General features: G+C 45.3%; 1 long non-coding RNA gene across 1 annotated transcript; it reads right to left on the bottom strand.

The window, feature by feature from the left end:
* Positions 1 to 7064: 7064 nt before the first annotated feature.
* On the bottom strand, positions 7065 to 15601 carry LOC149863120 (uncharacterized). The gene is made up of 3 exons (XR_016443131.1): positions 15518 to 15601; positions 8577 to 8678; positions 7065 to 7684 (listed from the first exon to the last, which is right to left on the bottom strand). It is a non-coding gene; the product is annotated as an uncharacterized LOC149863120 (long non-coding RNA).
* Between the last annotated feature and the right edge of the window lie 754 nt (positions 15602 to 16355).

Genomic DNA, 16355 nt, shown 5'->3' with positions numbered 1-16355 from the left:
AGCCCCCAGGTAGCTGAAATCACTTCTGGACTGAGAACGTCTGGGGAATTTTAGTCAATGGCGATTTGGGGGTGGGGGAGGGAGGAGGAGGAAGGGAATATAAGCCATTGAAAATCCAGCCTGTCAATCAGTGTCTTCTCAAGTGCTCTGGTTTTGTTAGTGCTCACGGTAGGTTAGATCCTCATTTGCTGTGTAATTTCAGAGGGCTCAGTGGAGCTATGGCCATTTATTCCATTAATCATCATTTGGTTGAGCGTAGTATCTACATACCCCAACCAACACCGGGGCTCTTGTGGATTAGATGCTGCACATAGTGAATGAGAGTCTCCATGCCAGCGATCCTGTAGTCTAAATAGAGAAGATTGAGAGGCAAAGTGACTTTCGAAGTTCTCATGGCATGCTGGCGACAGATGTCTCCTGATTCCCTATCCAGGGCCTTTTCTATTGGATCTCAGCGTCTCATTTGTATATGTACAATATAATGCCTATTTCTAGGTATGGGAATGCACCTTTGCTTTTGTCATGGCTGATAATTTAAGTAGTTTGCAGCGACTAGAAACCCAAAGGTACAATGGTGGCCTTTTTCCCAGTGTACGGTATCAGGTGATTTGCAAGGTTAACAAGAAAGCATGAGCTCTTGTATTGTGAGCTGGCAGATGGTGCCTAGCTGTGTATTGATGTGCCATTTTATCTTTGGTTGTGGGTTTGCACCACTATTGTCCAGACTGCTGCCACCTTGGCTTTGATTGCTGAAATGAGTACCTCCTTAGGCTGTTAAAAAATGTCAGCTTCTAGTAATTATGATTTTAATTATGACTTGTGACTGCAGCTGCCCACTTATAAAGCTTTATCTTTTGTAGTGAGAATATTAAGTCTGGTCTGCATAGTCTGATCTGTCCTTCCACTGGTTTCAGAATAAAATTTTGCTATAGGTTTGTGCTGGACCCGTAATAAAGCTCTGAATAGCTTGGTCCCTGGCAACCTGATAGACCTTCTCTCCTTTCTTGTGGTGCTCCTTGACTTCAGCTTAGGAACTGGAGGTAGCAGCCATCTTAGTTGGAGTAACAACTGGTTAGGGCAGTGTTTCTGATGGGGTTTCAACTTTATAAGTCTTCCCTTGGTGCCAAACTCAACTAAGACTTGACTGATTTCTACATCTTTTTCCAGAAATTGGGATGAGCAATTGGCAGAGTTTGGGGTGCCGTTTGGCGTTTCAGGCTGTAATTGTACCTGCAGAGAAGTTTCCTGATGGCCTTTTTCAACTGGATTAGGGTTTTGTTTTCAAGTTGATGTGGTGTAAGATCACGCTTGAAACTGTTAACAGGGATATTAAAAGGAAAATGGCATGGAAAAGATCTGTAAGAGCTGAACAAGGCTAGGGCTAGGAAACAGAAGAGCTTCTTGGAATCTGAGTGAACTTAGTAAGATTCAGAATATAAGTGGTGTTATTATTTCAGTTTCCTGTAAGCCAATCTGCTGTACTTCCAGCCTTCCTTCTTGACTATACAAAACAGCAGCCGGAGGAGTCATTAACACAAAGGTTGCATCCTAAGATGGCCTATAATTCAGATACTTCAGTGATAGAAAAATGTATAGTTTCAGACGAAGCCGTGTGCATGAACCATCCCTTGCCAAATTGCAGAGATTTTAGTTTGTTCAAACCAACCCCTCTGTGCTTTAGAGGAAACAATTTACTACTTTAGTAAATAAACACAGCTGTTAAAAAGTTAAGATTAGCCTGTCAGATTCATAGTCCACTGCATAAATGATAGTGTACAGCTTTTGCTATCTGCAAAAGCAAAGACTACAAAGCAAATTGCAAGTACTGAACTTCAAAGGAAGATTTAAACACAGATACTGCAAATTATGCTTTGGGACCACAATCCTTTCAGCCCACGTCTGTACAGAACGTTTCTCAGAAGTGAAATCCTAACAATATACAGCAGACGTGCGTGTGAGAGAGGGAGGGAGGGAGAGAAAGAGAGTTTCTAGTGCTTTACGGAAGGTAACAGATTGCAAATCTCCCCCTCGTTATGAAAGGATGAGATGGGCAGTTTTCTTTGGTGGCAGCTTCCTTGTGTGCCTTTCAAAGGCTCTCTCAATTCCTTCACCTAATTTCTGGACAGGTAAAATGTAGGCTGCAGCCTACCATCCTGGTTCCCTCGGCTCTCGGGCCTTGTAAACAATTTTGTAAGCAATGTCTATATATGACTTATTACAGAACTTCTTACACTTGCCAAACTGGGCAAGGTAAAAAAAAATATTGAAATAACTAGTCTGTGCCTTGGGGAGTATACAGCCTAAATAAACTTCTGGTGTATTGCCTGCAGTCCGCTGCGCAGGGTTATAAAGTGCTACAAATAGACATTGTCTTTGGGGAAAGATGGGTTGAGCCAGGATGTGCCCCAGAACAGCTGATCTGCTTCATTGACATCTATAGGTGTCACTGGGGCTTTTGTCCTGCAGGGCAATGCCCTTGCTGCTCCTGTGGCTTTAAAGGCCCAGTTCTGCAGGACATTGGCCCTGGATGCTGCACCCCAAGTCAGGGTGTGGCAGCAAGATGCACGCGCCACAGGAATCCCCGGGGAGCTGGGAAGGGGCGCGGCTTGCAAAGAGAGACAGCTGGCAGCTCCTTGGCTTCAGGCAGGCTCAATCTCCACCCTCTGGACCCAACATGGAGCGCCCCCCACCCCAACCCAACAGACATCCGCAACTCATGGCACTTTATATAAAGTGCCATGAGTTTAGAGTGGGGGGTCTGCGTGTCTGTCAGCACCCGTAGTTTCTGGACATCTCAAGGGTAGTGTACTTCATTTAGGTAAGTAATATCCACTATGAGCAGAAAGCATTTTCTCCTTTGGATCGTATCTGCTTCAGGAGTCGAATACTGGCTCTACTGAAGCAAATTGCAAAATTCCTCTTGATTTCCACGTGGCTGCTATTTCACCTCAAGCACCGAACTGTGGAAGGTACCGTTTTAAATCTAAGAAATGAATTTAAGAGCTCCTCATGGGCACTTCCCCCAGCATGTATATCTGTGTTGGTTATTGTAGTTCATACATGTTTGGGTCAGAAGAGACCTTAGCAGATTGAGTCCAACCCCACTGTCCTGGGCAGGAAAGAGTGCTGGGGTCAGATGACCCAGCCAGGGGCATGTCCAGCTTCCTCTTAAAGATCCCCAAGGTAAGGGACAGCACCGCCTCCCTGGGAAGCCCAGTCCAGATTTTGGCAGCCCTCACCGCAAAGAAGCTCTTTCTGATGTAAATTCTCTACCAGAAGCTTCTGCTTTCCAAACCTTTGCTGTCAGTGCCATGATTACATATGCTATGCGTTTCTCTAATGCCAAGGATGCAAGTGCTGAATACAGTATGGGACGGAGCATGTTCTCACCATTAACGGAGGAAGCTCTGAAATGTGCATCTCTAAGGAAAGGTAAAGTATCTGGAAATTATCTTGACTTCAAACCTGTAATTTATGAGAACAATAATCCCCTTAGATACCTACAAGCCATTTCTTCCAATCCTGCTTCCTTCAGTTGACCAATGCCAGCAGCTTTCTACACCAAGAGCTGCTGTCAGCGAAGAGTAGACGAAGGTCCATTCATGGGAATTTTTAGCATGTGAGACATTTAAAAGGACAAGCTATTGGCTACTAGGAACAAAGAAAGGCTTTGTGTGGAAGCCAGGCTGAAATCAGCTTGACCCTTAGGGAAAGGCACTCTTAACTTGCCTATGGCCCTGGGTTTGGAAATTGAGGGGGCACTAACAAAGGAGTAATGACATCTGAGGTATGGAAGCTGGCAATGAGGACAGGAAAATGAAATGAGAACGGAGGTACAGGAGACGAGGTGAAGAATACAGCAAAGGAGCTAAATTAAGAATGGAAGGGAAAAGAGGCGAGACAAGAGAAGAAAATGGTAAGACGTCGGCAAGAACAGGAAATGAAACCTTGTGCTGGGAAAAGAAAAAAAGGAGAGAAGTGGCAGGGGAAATGGTTGAGTCGGTGTTCAGGCTTGTAAAATGTTACTCACATGCATCATTTATCTTAAAAGTGCCTTCGGAGAAGCTGAGCTGCCACACTATTTATGCAAATTTATGCAAACATGCACACTCCCAGTACCTGGCAGGTTGCCAGTGCGCCCATTGGTGCTGCAAAGGTTGTATCCCCCGCGGTACCTGTCCTCTCTGCTGTTGTCAGCTAATTGCAATCTCTGCTTGACCCATGTAATGCTAAGTAGAATTTGTCCTCTGATGAAATAGCAGCATGGGTCCAAATTGCGGCAGGATGGCGGAAGGGAATCGGGAGTGACCTGTTTCAGCAAATGACCATAGTAGTCATTTGCGGCGGTGTTTCTCACGACTTGATGCATGCTGTGTATTGTCAAATCGGTGGCTGTACTGCAAGTTCCCAGTTAACCATTATGGCTTTCTCTCTGAAACACCTTCACATTTATAAGGAATCTGGCTGTTTGCTAGGAAAAGTGCCATCCTGTGAGCTGAGAATGATGCACAGCACTCGAAGAGTTGCATGCTGTGATCTTCTATATTGGGGTTTTTTTCTGTGCCCCTGCTTGGGTCTGTTTTATTTCCCTGGACATCTTGCCTACTAGGGACATCACCATTGGGGATGAGAACGAGGTACTGAGAGGATATTGGCCATCTAAGAAACTGGTTATTTCCTGGCTGGGACAGCTGGTTTTTTCTCCTGCTACAGTAAAATTTGGCCTGGCTCTTCACTGGAGACATAGATATGCTTTGACTCTGAGAGAGCTAACTCGAGGTGCCTGTACACGTGCTTTGGTGGAGGGAGGGTGACGCTCTCAGGAACCGCTTTAAGTAAAATGCCCACCGTGTCTCATGTATTCAGTGTCCCACACTACAAAATAGTACCGGGGGCACTTTAACTAAACCTCACTCAACAAGCTTTACTTTAAGCCCCTCCCTTCCCCCACCTCCATTGTGAAATGCAGGACACTGAATACATGAGACGTTGCAGCATGCTAGAGCGTTGTAATTAAAACACTCCAGCAGACTCGATTAATCAAACCTGTTCGACTTAACTGATTAATCAAGCCTGCTCCTACACATTCAAATCAGAAGGCAGCGGAGCACATGTATAAGTACACTCGTATTCCCTCTCCCTGTAAAATCCCATTGGCGGTGGTTTTTACCTCTACAAAGCTAACTGAGGTAAGTCCCGGGTGGGGAATAGGGTTGACTAACTCAAGTTAGTTAGCTCGGGGTTAAAACACACTTTTTGTTTTAGCTGTGAAGCAAACGATAGGCCAAAAGTCAAATATGTCATGTTTTATTTGTTGTTTTTCATTTAAATGAGGTTATTTTAAAAATCCCTCTTGGGGATATTAAAAACTACCTGCATAATCATACCTACCTGTTCATTTTGGAATAGCAAGTCTCCACTTGAAAAATTTGCAAGGATAAACAGCGATGGTTATAGGAAATGGAAACATCAAGCCGATCATGTGACTTCTCTGAAATTATGTTTTTATTATCCAAGTTTCTCTTTGGGAATGTGAAACTTTTTTGTTGTACTGGTAGAGAAACATAATAATCACTTAATGTGCTTAATTATTCAGTGTATTAGTTCAGTGTTGCTCTCACAGCTGCTTGAAGGGAAGAGCTTTCAGCAGCAATGGGATTGTGGTTGCATGTATGTTAATGAAACCCCAAGATCTTGTTATGCTGGCTCCAACACTCGTGCTGCCACTTTAGCTGATTACGGCCCTGGATAATTACAGCAGTGAATCCCATATTTAGTGGAAACAAAATATACTGATGACAAACATGTGTCCTGGCTAAGGCTGTGAGGGCTGACGTGAATTCACAATGTGCACTGAAGACAACCGTGGAGACTTGTTAGAGAAGTCTAATGTCCCTTCACAAAGCAAAAATGAAATGATGCGGCTAACTTGCATTACTGGTCATTTCAAACTTTTGCAAGAGGACAGGCGATGAAGTTCTAGGGTTTCGTTGTATTTGTTTCTTTTGTTTTCAATTTCCTGGAGCTCTAAAATTGTGACAGCGTCTGTTATGAAACCCAGAAGTCAACTACCAGTTCCCACCATCTTTATTGAGTCCTGTGAGCATGGCCTAAGTTCTGGAAGGTCGTGAGCCCAAGGCTAAGCTTAGGTCTGATCTGCTTTGCTAATCAGTCAGGCTGTTTAGCTCATTGCATTTGATAGTATTCGCTGAAGCCTGTCCTCCCTCTGGTTTTAAGACCTGCACCAACAATGCCCATGCCTTGGTAATGCATATGTAGATATATTCACGTCTCCTTATATGCTCTGTTGAGGGAGATTTATACCATGTCTTGTACCTCATGACTGCCAGACTAAATCCACAGATGTAAAAGGCAATCTCTTTTCTCTCTCTCCTTTCCCCAGTCCCTTGCAAAGACTGCTCACCTCTCAACTCATTCGAGGTATGTCATAATCTAACAAAGCCACATGCTTTACTAACCATGCTCTGTATTGAGACAAAGCTGCTCAGTTTGAGAGGTCTCATTCTGAGAAAAAAAATAGAATAAAGGAAAAGAATCTGTTCCTATGTACAATATGACTTCTTGGGGCGGTTTGATGTCCTATTTTTATTTTAAATATAATTTCTATTAGTTACATGCAAACAAATGTCAGCTGGCAATAAAAAAAGAGGTAGACGTATGCTACTCGAAATTGCTGATAATTACACAATCTTCAAATTAATTAACAAGCCAAAGGCAGCCAAACATTAGCATTTAGAAAGAGCTTTGCTGCATTAACCACTAATGAGTTCATTTAAATCTATCATGCAACCCGTTTTGGAAAGGGTGGGTCATATATAATCATATTCAATCGGATTTAATAATGAAATCCTTAACACCAGGCATTGTTGATTTGTGTATTTTTAATTATTACATTTTTAGTGTGTACTCTTAATTGAGTGGCATTCTGTAACAATAGATCATTTGTATGCTTATAGGTAGAGTATATACTGAATAACTGTATATTTTAATGTACAATGTACCTATTTCTCATATTCTTTTTTTCTAAGTAGCACAAAATCATCTGGAAAAGGAACTTGGAAATTCCACGAAGAAGAGGTAAGACTTTTAATTTGACTTGTGATGTGTTAACTGGGGTAGTTTTTTATTATAAATACAGCCTACAAATACAATTTTATTATAAATGTAATCTATAAATACAGTTTCAAATAGTTGCATTCAAACAGACATCAGCTGGCAATGAAAAGAAGCGAACGCCTCTTTCGGCCGAAGGTATTGTGATTCTGCAGTGGATGGGCTCACACTCTGTTCGGGTGCAGTAAGGCCATTGAGACAATGGCCACATTTACATTTCGGTTACACCAACATCAATTCAGAATGCCTCCTTTGACTTGGGTCAGCCAAATTCTTGGTCCCACTGGAGTCAACAGGAGTTTTGGCGTTCATCAGGTCAGAAGATACACTCGTTTCCATTGAGTTTGGCGGAGGTATTTAAGCTGATCAGAAAATTTTTGAGCCAACTTTCTTCCATCCAAATGCTAGTACCAAAAATGTCTCCAAGGAGATGCATCTTGTTTAATGTAACATTCAACGAAGAGGTTTCTCACTGCTGGATCACTCCTGAGCAGCCAATATGCTGATGGCTCAGTCAATCACTCGATGTAGCACGTGTTGGGTTTACTTTCTACGGGTTGGAAAAGAAGATGAGGCACATTCCTCCCTGCCCCTGCCTGGATATCACTTGTGTTTCCCACTAAGCCTTCTGATGGGTCTCCCCTCAATGCATTACTTTAGCCCACGTTTTCCCACGATTGGACCAGGAGACGTCCTTCGTATTGTCCCTAGGAGATGGTCACATGCTGTTTGGGTCAGTTAACCTCCCAACATTATCTGCTACCTTTGTCCTTCTACCCCGGTCTTAAAAAGGTCGAGGGCTGAGGTTAGGATTTTTTTTTTTTTCTTGTGGAAATTTTTGAACTCTAACAAAAATCCTGAAACAGGAATTGCATTGGTTGAACGCTAGAAATTCTTGGTCTATGAATTTTCAATTTTTAATGAGAATTTTTCCCAACAAAACATTTTTTTTAACGCACTGAAATTGTTGTCAACAAAATGCGATTAACAGGTGTACCAGCCATGGCTGGTAAAGCGTCCCATGGAGGAGTGGGGAGTGGTTTGCAGGTGGCCAGAAATACGAGGGGGGGAGAGGGGTGTAGTGGAGAGGCTGCAACCCCCCCTGCCCCTGGCTGGCTCCACCATGCTTTTAGCCAGCTGCAAGTCTCCCCCCCCCCCCCCCCCCGGCTCCCATGGGATGCTCCATGTGCCCCACCACTCTGAGTTCACCAGCTGCGCCTGGGGTATACTGGGCTGCACTTGTGAGCTTCATGACCTAGTGCCCTTTCTCACCCCTGTGACCAAGTTTGTCACAAAAAAGGATTCACTGATTAATCCTTAACGATTTCCGATAATAATACTCCTAATATTGCTTTTCATGCTTTTAAGACCCTCAAAAAACTTAGAGGCTGAAGCCACCCATCCATTACTCCCCAGTGAAATATTGATAAATGTGGTTATACCCTTTGGCAGGAGATAAGCTTGAGCCCCTTTTGTTTTGCAGCACCTTGGTCCCTGAGTGGTTCCATTGATGGCGTGGGGAAGTCCCGCGGACCAAGGTACTCCTGGGTATAAATAAGAGTATTAGAGCTAAGTAATTAACTAGGAGGAAAGCAGCACATGTTTGTACCAGAGCTGAAAAAAAGCCCAGGAGCCCTAGTTCTCAGGCTACTGATGCAATAGCTGGAGCTCTCTTGGTGCAGTGTTTGTTATAGGAATTGTTCATTGCATCCTGATGCATAAATATCCATCAGTTAATAGCAAAATAATGAAATAAAAGTGTGTGTTCTCATGAACACACACTGACTAAAATGTTTAATTAGTCCTGGTTTAATTTTCCAGAAGATATCTTTGCTGCTAGTAGACATAAAGCAATCATAAAAATTAAGCGACTCTCAGTCTGAAGCTATATTCCCAAGCTTTTAAATGCGGGGAAATGAGATCTCCATATTCACACCAACACTTTGCATCTAATTATCAACTGTGTCTTAGTACAGCATGTTACAAAGAGAGGACCAGCTCCCAGAAGGCTGTGCTGCTACAGTATTAATAGTTAAAATGTTGAGTCTTGTTTACATGGGAAAGTTGTACTGGTATAGCCTAAGGTGTGAATTTAAACTGATACAGTAAAACTGTGCAAACCTATGTGGGCACTTTTCTTTTCAGATTTGAGCTAAATCAAAATTAGCCAGTCAATTGGGAACAGGTTTGAGGCTAATAAGCCTCTCAAAACTGAAATAGGTGCGTCTACACAGGAATTTGCCCTAGTTTAATTATAGGGTTTTAAAAACCAACTTAAGGGGATGAAATTTAATCTATGACAATTTAGTTTTCAGGGAAAGAGGGAGAAGGTTGCAGATTAGCTTTTGTTCCCCAGGATGTGCCTCACAATGTGTGCTCATGTCCTATATTGAACTGGTGCAGGTTTTCCGTGAAGATGAAGCCTCATTCATAAGTGCCACCCTCGGGTCTGTGCGACCACCAGCCGCAAACTGCTTCTGTCAGAACACTTACAATGTGCAAAGGAAGGACATAAAAAACGACGCGTCTCTCCTAGCAATGACTTTTGTTTGTGAAGTCCTTCCAGTTTCACTCTGTACTTGGTTTTGAAGATCTGCTGAGCTCTACACCCTCAATTAGTTTGAGACCCTTCCAGTGTAATTAGAGAAAGCACAGCACACATCTAATTATATTAGGCTCTTTCATCTTTTGCACACGGATCTGTGTTGAGTCATATGTGACATGTCTTCGCAACGTGTTAGTACATCAGGCAAACTGTACTAAATTTTGACATGGAAATGTGTAAGACCCTTAAACTCATTTGGTATCTGGCCAAAAGCTGAACTGATTGGGCTCTTCCTTATGTATGTGTTCGTTCCTTAACTGGAATAAATTGGGGTGGTTTCACTGAAGACCACAGAGCTGCCTTAGCTCACACCATGGTAGGATTTAGCTTTATAATATTTTTAACTCTAATTTTGATGGTGAATCATTCACAGAGTGGCACTTGCCCTTTTCTGTTTAGCAGTGGGCATTCACTAAACAGCAGGGGCAGCACCCACCTCTGCCCAGTGGCGGGGCTGGGCTGGAGCAGAATTAAGCTGAGCAGGAGGTTGAGGAGAAATTTGGAAGATTTTTCTCTTGGGCAGAGGTGTGCCTGTTTGGAAGAAGAAATAACGCATGAGTTTTGGATCCATCCATCAGCTCCAGAAAGGGTGGATTCCATCTGCTGCCAACCGGACTCAGACTACAAGGAGCATCAGAAACGGTAAAGCTGGTTAGCAGCTTATTCACTACCAAGGAGTAATAAGGTGTGTGTGTGTGTGTGTGTGTGTGTATATATATATATATATATATATATATATATATATATATATATATATATATATATATAATAAAAGTTGGGTTTTTTAACCTTTTTCTTTGTAAGTTTTTCATTTGTTCTTGGCTATTAATTTATTGTGGTATTTATTTTTATATTAAAAGGATAAATTTGGAAATGTATTCATTGCTATTCAATATATATTTATAATATAATATGAATATTATACAATATGTGTGTGTGTGTGTGTGTGTGTGTGTAGTGTCCCCAGAAAGGTTCTTCTTTTGGTATTGCATTAAATTAGCTCATCATCAGATGGATGATGCATAGATGGGCAGTGTGGCAAGGCACCTTTGGGTGCCTGCCACTTCAAGGGTCAGAAGCAGGCAACCACCAAGTGCCTGATAAGGGTGTCCATTTTCAAACAAAGGGCAGTCAGGCAGAGAGAAAGCAGTTGGAGACTAGCCGGCAGGGGAGAAAACATCTTCCCCTGCTCTTGGAACAACTTGGAGGTAAGGGAGGGAGCTAGTGGGGATCGTTTGGAGGCTCCCTGTCCTGGGCATGACAGAAAATGACACCTTGCTAGGAAAGAAAAGCCTTGTGGGGCTACCTGTGCTAGGGTAGCTCCCCTGAAATGCTGGGCCATATAGTGAAAAGTGAGTATGGGCACCTCCCTACATCCCTGGTGGGTTTGAGATCATGCCAGGGGGAACCCAAGCTCAGTACAAACACTGAGGCAGGGCCCAGGTCGGTGGAGGCACCTGAGGCAGCACCCAGTCCTATAGTGGAGTCTGGGGGCACAGTGGGAGCCAGGAGGTAGGCTCCAGAGAGGGATGGGGATAGCAGCCTCAGGCCCAGTACAGGGGGCAGAGAGCAAAAGCCTCGGTGAGGAGGCAGAGAGTCAGAGTAAGGTGCAGTGTGGCCCTGAAGGGCTGCAAGAGAGTGTGTCCTAAAGAGAAGGGCATAGTACACTTCCCAGGGGTAACAGTTTAACAGCATCCAGCAGAGGAATAACACCACCTTGCTGAGTTATTGCTCCCGGAACATCTTATGAGCAAGAGCCAGGAGGCTTATGGTCCTGAGTAAGACCTAAAAGAGCACCCTGGTGGATCTCCTTGTGGTGTGGGAGTCCCCAGGAAATGCCAGGCCAGTTACCTTCACAATGAAAGGTGGGGAAGGGTGCCTTCTAACCCTAGCCTCCACACCTCAGTGGGTATTTATGAGGAGGCCCTAAGAGGAGATGTAGTGAAGAGACCCAGTGGGGGGGCACAGAGGCCCGGCAAGGGCCTGGAGCGAAGTGGGACTACAGTTGAAGAATCGCTCAGCAAACACTCAGGTGAGGGCCTGGAGATAGGGTGAAAGACCGGGCTGGCCAAGGCATGTAAAGATAAGCCCAAAGCCAGAAAGGCAGGGCAGTATGAGTGTGGCCCCAGAGAGAGGGCAGTGTGAATGAGACTGGGTGAGAGCCAGTGGAGTAATAATGACCCCAGTGAGAGAGGGGTGGAGTGAAAATGACCCCTCAGGGGCATCATGGAAGAGGGCCAACTGTATGCCCAGTTTGCTCTGGCCCTAGGCCAGAGAGGTAATGCACAGAGCAACATCTGCAAGGTGTGGGACACATGTAAGGGGAAGTCAGAGCACATACTAAGGCCCTTGTGATTAGGACAGTGAGCGATGGGGGTCCAGGAAACGTGATCCTTCCTCAAAGAGGCTTTCCTTGGGGTGCAGCAGGACGCAATTCCTCTGCGCAGGAAGGCGGAAAAAGGGTCCAAGAAACCTTCATGGCTGAGCGTGGATATCCAGGCTGGCCTGAGGGCAAAGAAAAAAGCATACTGGTGGTGGAAGCAGGGGGCAGGGACAAAGGAGGAGTACACCTCCCTGACCCGAGCTTGTAGGGATTTGGTGAGGAAGGCTAAAGCAGCACTGGAGTTTAGATTAGCTTCTGGGATTAAGGATAAGAAAAAGTCCTTTTTCAAGTATATAGGTAGCAAGAAGAAGTCTCGGGGTAACATTGGACCCCTATGAGGCAGGGCAGGGCAGTTGGTGACAGACACGCAGGAGAAGGCAAAACTCTTCAACAAGTTCTTTGCCTCCATGTTCCTGTTCACTGACAATGGGGTGCTCTTGGGTGATAGCGTAGAGAGGCCCGGGAAGGATGCGTGTCCTCCGACTGTTAGTTCAGACCTAGTTAAGGACTACCTGGAGGGCTTAGATGTGTCCAAGTCAGGGGGCCCGGATGACCTTCATCCACAGGTGCTGAGGGAATTGGCTGGTGTCATTGTGGAGCCATTGGCACCGTTGTTCGAGGACTCCTGGTGCTCGGGCCAAGTCCCTGAGGACTGGAAAAGGGCCAATGTGGCCCCTATTTTCAAGAAAGGGAGGAAGGAAAAGCCTGGCAACTACAGGTCAGTCAGCCTCACTTCTACCCTGGGGAAAGTCTTTGAAAAAATTATCAAGGGCTATATTTGTGAGAGCCCTGCAGGAGAAGTGATGTTGAGGGGTGACCAGCATGGGTTCGTGCAAGGCCGATCCTGCCTGACCAACCTGGTCTCTTTCTATGACCAGGTAACAAAAGAGCTTAGATGGGAAGGAGGAAGTCGATGTCATCTTCTTAGACTTCCAGAAGGCCTTCAACAGAGTGTCCCACCCAATTCTGGTGGACAACCTGAGGGACTGCAGCATTGACGAATGCATGGTCACATGGGTTGCAAGCTGGCTCCAGGGGCACACCCAGAGGGTGGTGGTGGACGGGTCGATGTCAACCTGGGAGGGTGTGGGCAGCGGAGTCCCCCAGGGCTCGGTCCTTGGGCCAGTGCTGTTCAACATCTTCATTAGCGACCTAGATGAGGGTGTGGAGAGCACCCTGCTCAAGTTCACTGATGACACCAAGCTATGGGGTGAAGTGAATACACCGGCAGGCACGGACCGCATCCAGGCAGACCTGGATAGGTTAGAGAAGTGGGCGGGTCTGAACAGGATGCAGTTCAACAAGGACAAGTGCAGGGTGCTGCACCTGGGGAGAGGGAACCAGCATTATGGTTATAGGTTAGGGGCTGCCCCTCTCAGCAGCACAGAGGCAGAGAGGGATCTTGGGGTCAGGATTGACTCCAGGAAGAATATGAGTCGCCAGTGCAAGGAAGCAATAGGCAGAGCCAACCGCACCCTGTCATACATCAACAGGGGCCTCACTAACAGGTCCAGAAAGGTCTTGCTCCCCCTCTATGTGGCGCTGGTCAGGCCGCAGCTGGAGTCCTGTGTCCAGTTCTGGGCGTCGCACTTCAAGAAGGACGTGGAGAACCTGGAGAGGGTCCAGAGGAGGCCAGCCCTATGAGGAGAGTCTGAGGGACCTCTTCAGTTGCCGCAAGAGGAGACTGAGGGGGGATCTTGTGGCTGCCTACAACTTTATCAGCAGTCAGCAGCAGGGACTTGGGGAAAGTCTGTTCACTAGGACCCCCCTTGGAGTCACCAGGAACAATGGCCACAGGCTGAGGGAGGATAGGTTTAGGTTAGATATTAGGAAGAGCTACTTCACTGTAAGGGTGGCCAGAGCCTGGAATAGGCTTCCCAGAGAGGTGGTGCTCTCACCTTCCCTGGAAATCTTCAAGAAGAGACTGGATAGGCACCTGGCTGGTGTCTTATGACCCCTGCCACCCCCAGTGCTCCTTCCTGCCCATGGCAGGGGGTCGGACTAGACGATCTGTCTAGGTCCCTTCCGACTCGTTGATTCTAGGTTCTATGAAATGGGTAACCTCCTGCCTTAGTAACAACTTTCATATCAGTGAGGCGTGGCAAGTGAGTGAAGTGGGTGGTTATACCAGGGACAGGCGGGTGACCAGCAGAGGTCCAGCCCAGAGAGGCCACCCAAGTTGTCTACTAAGGAAATCATCACTCTTGAATAAGCTCCCCTACTGAGGCTGTCTACATGGCAATCAGAGGTATGATTGCAGGCTATGGAGACATGCCAAAGCTACCTTTACTAGCTGCCTATGGAAGATTCTTCAAGTCCAGTGGGAAGACAAATGCACCAACGTTACTGTCTTCTCACTAGCAAACATTATGAGCATTAAGGCAAAGATCATCCCACATCACCTTTGTTGGGCTGGCCACGTCACCCAGATGTCTGACTCCAGATGCCCAAAGCAAGTTTTATTCTCCCAGGTCAGTCAAACCATATGCTTAATAGGAGGACAGAGAAAGTGCTTCACGGATGTCCTTAAGGCCAACTTGAAAAAATGCAACATCAACATCAACTCATGGGAGACTGTCGCCCAGAACCAAATGGAGGAAGTGTCTGCTGCAAGGATTTAAGTACTTTGAAACCTCACAACAACAACAACAAGAGATGGAAAAGCAGGAGCAGAAAAAAGTGGGTGTTGTGAACCAAACCAAGAATCCAGAGCCACTCACCTCACACAGAAATAGGTATCTTAGTTGCAATCGAGTCTGTTGATCCTGGATCGGCCTCATCAGCTTTCTTTAGCTGATCTTTATCTTTATCCCAGGTAAGGCAATCCTGGGAGACGATCATCTTTGATTGTGAAGGGGGATGATGCCTTTACTGTCTCATCACTTGGGTAGCAAGAACAATGAAGTGGCAAAGCTAGTGAGTTACTTGGGGTCCCAGCTGGTCTTGTAATGGCATGCAGCTGCCCCGTTGCTGTTTTTGTGCCCTACTTACCTAGATGAAAGCTGGCTTGGGTGTAGCAGCAAATGCTATAATCATATCTCTGACTCCTGGATAAAGAAACTCTTACTGTGTCAAAACTCCAGGTATGGAGACTCTCCGTGAGGCCACCTGGCCACCCTTGGCCAGCCTGCAAGAATGAGGGTTGTTGCAGGACTGTGCCCATACTCTGCAAGTTTACCTGTATACCCACATTTATAGCTTATGTCCCATATAGGGGCCATGATTCTGTTAAGAAACCCAACCTGAAGACTTTCAGAGGCTCAATAAATCTGTACTTCTCATATGGTGGGTTTGTAGGAAGCAAACTCTAGGGGTTTTTTTTAAAACACATTAAGAGATTATTTTTAAATATTACAGAAAAATGAAGATTTTTGAAAAGGAAAATACTTGGTTACCAGCGTCATCCTCCATGTGTGGTTAATGTAATTCTCTGTGCACCTGTTGTTCCTCTTGCTGTAGTTAGTGCATATTCTCCCCGAGGACCTCCAATGTTGTAGGAAGATTGATGACAGGCTTGGTTCAGTGGTGAAGGCTCAGCCAGTTTTACTACCCACAGAGCACCTGTTCCCAAATGCACATGGTCAGTGGGTTGTAAGATGTTACTACTAGATGCTTGTGGCAAGGTATTAGCACAACTCGCATGTTGCATCCCGTTGGCCAATACAAAGTTCCAAGATTCCCCAGTTTTTGTTTCAGATGGGAATGAGAACAAATTCCATTTACATCATATACGTTCTGCATCTTGTACTTAAAACAGTTCACAAAACCCTCCTTCACCTTGTAAATCCCATCACCTTGTGTGTTTTAGACATTTGGTCACAGTCTTGTCAATCAACTTTGTTGCACAGCCTAATTGTGTGAAACAGATTCCAGTTGAATGTGCATCCATCATGGCTCCAATAAAGCCTATATTGGTCAATGCTCCAACGAAGCCTTCCTGTAAGCCGTATATGCTACTAATCTGTATTCTCGCCAGGCCTGTTTTCAAAAGAGTCAAAATGTATGGGTAGAGATGGTACATAAAAGCTGCTTCATCTCTGACATAAAAGAACAACTCATCACTGTCTGTGGGATCCTTGCTGTATTTCTTTTTAGCACAGCTGCCACATGACATGAAGAGTTTCATTTCAGAGGCATGAGGCTTACAAGAGCAGAGACCCGTTCTTGACTCTGCATCTGAACTGTTGGATGACCCTGGGCAAAATAGATTTCATAGACATCAGGGCTGGAAGG

This window comes from Crocodylus siamensis, chromosome 6 (assembly GCF_052110815.1).
Source record: "Crocodylus siamensis isolate JL-2025a chromosome 6, ASM5211081v1, whole genome shotgun sequence".
NCBI lineage: Eukaryota > Metazoa > Chordata > Crocodylia > Crocodylidae > Crocodylus > Crocodylus siamensis.
The sequence above is the reverse complement of the archived record's forward strand: the minus strand, read 5'-3'. Positions and strand labels throughout refer to the sequence as shown.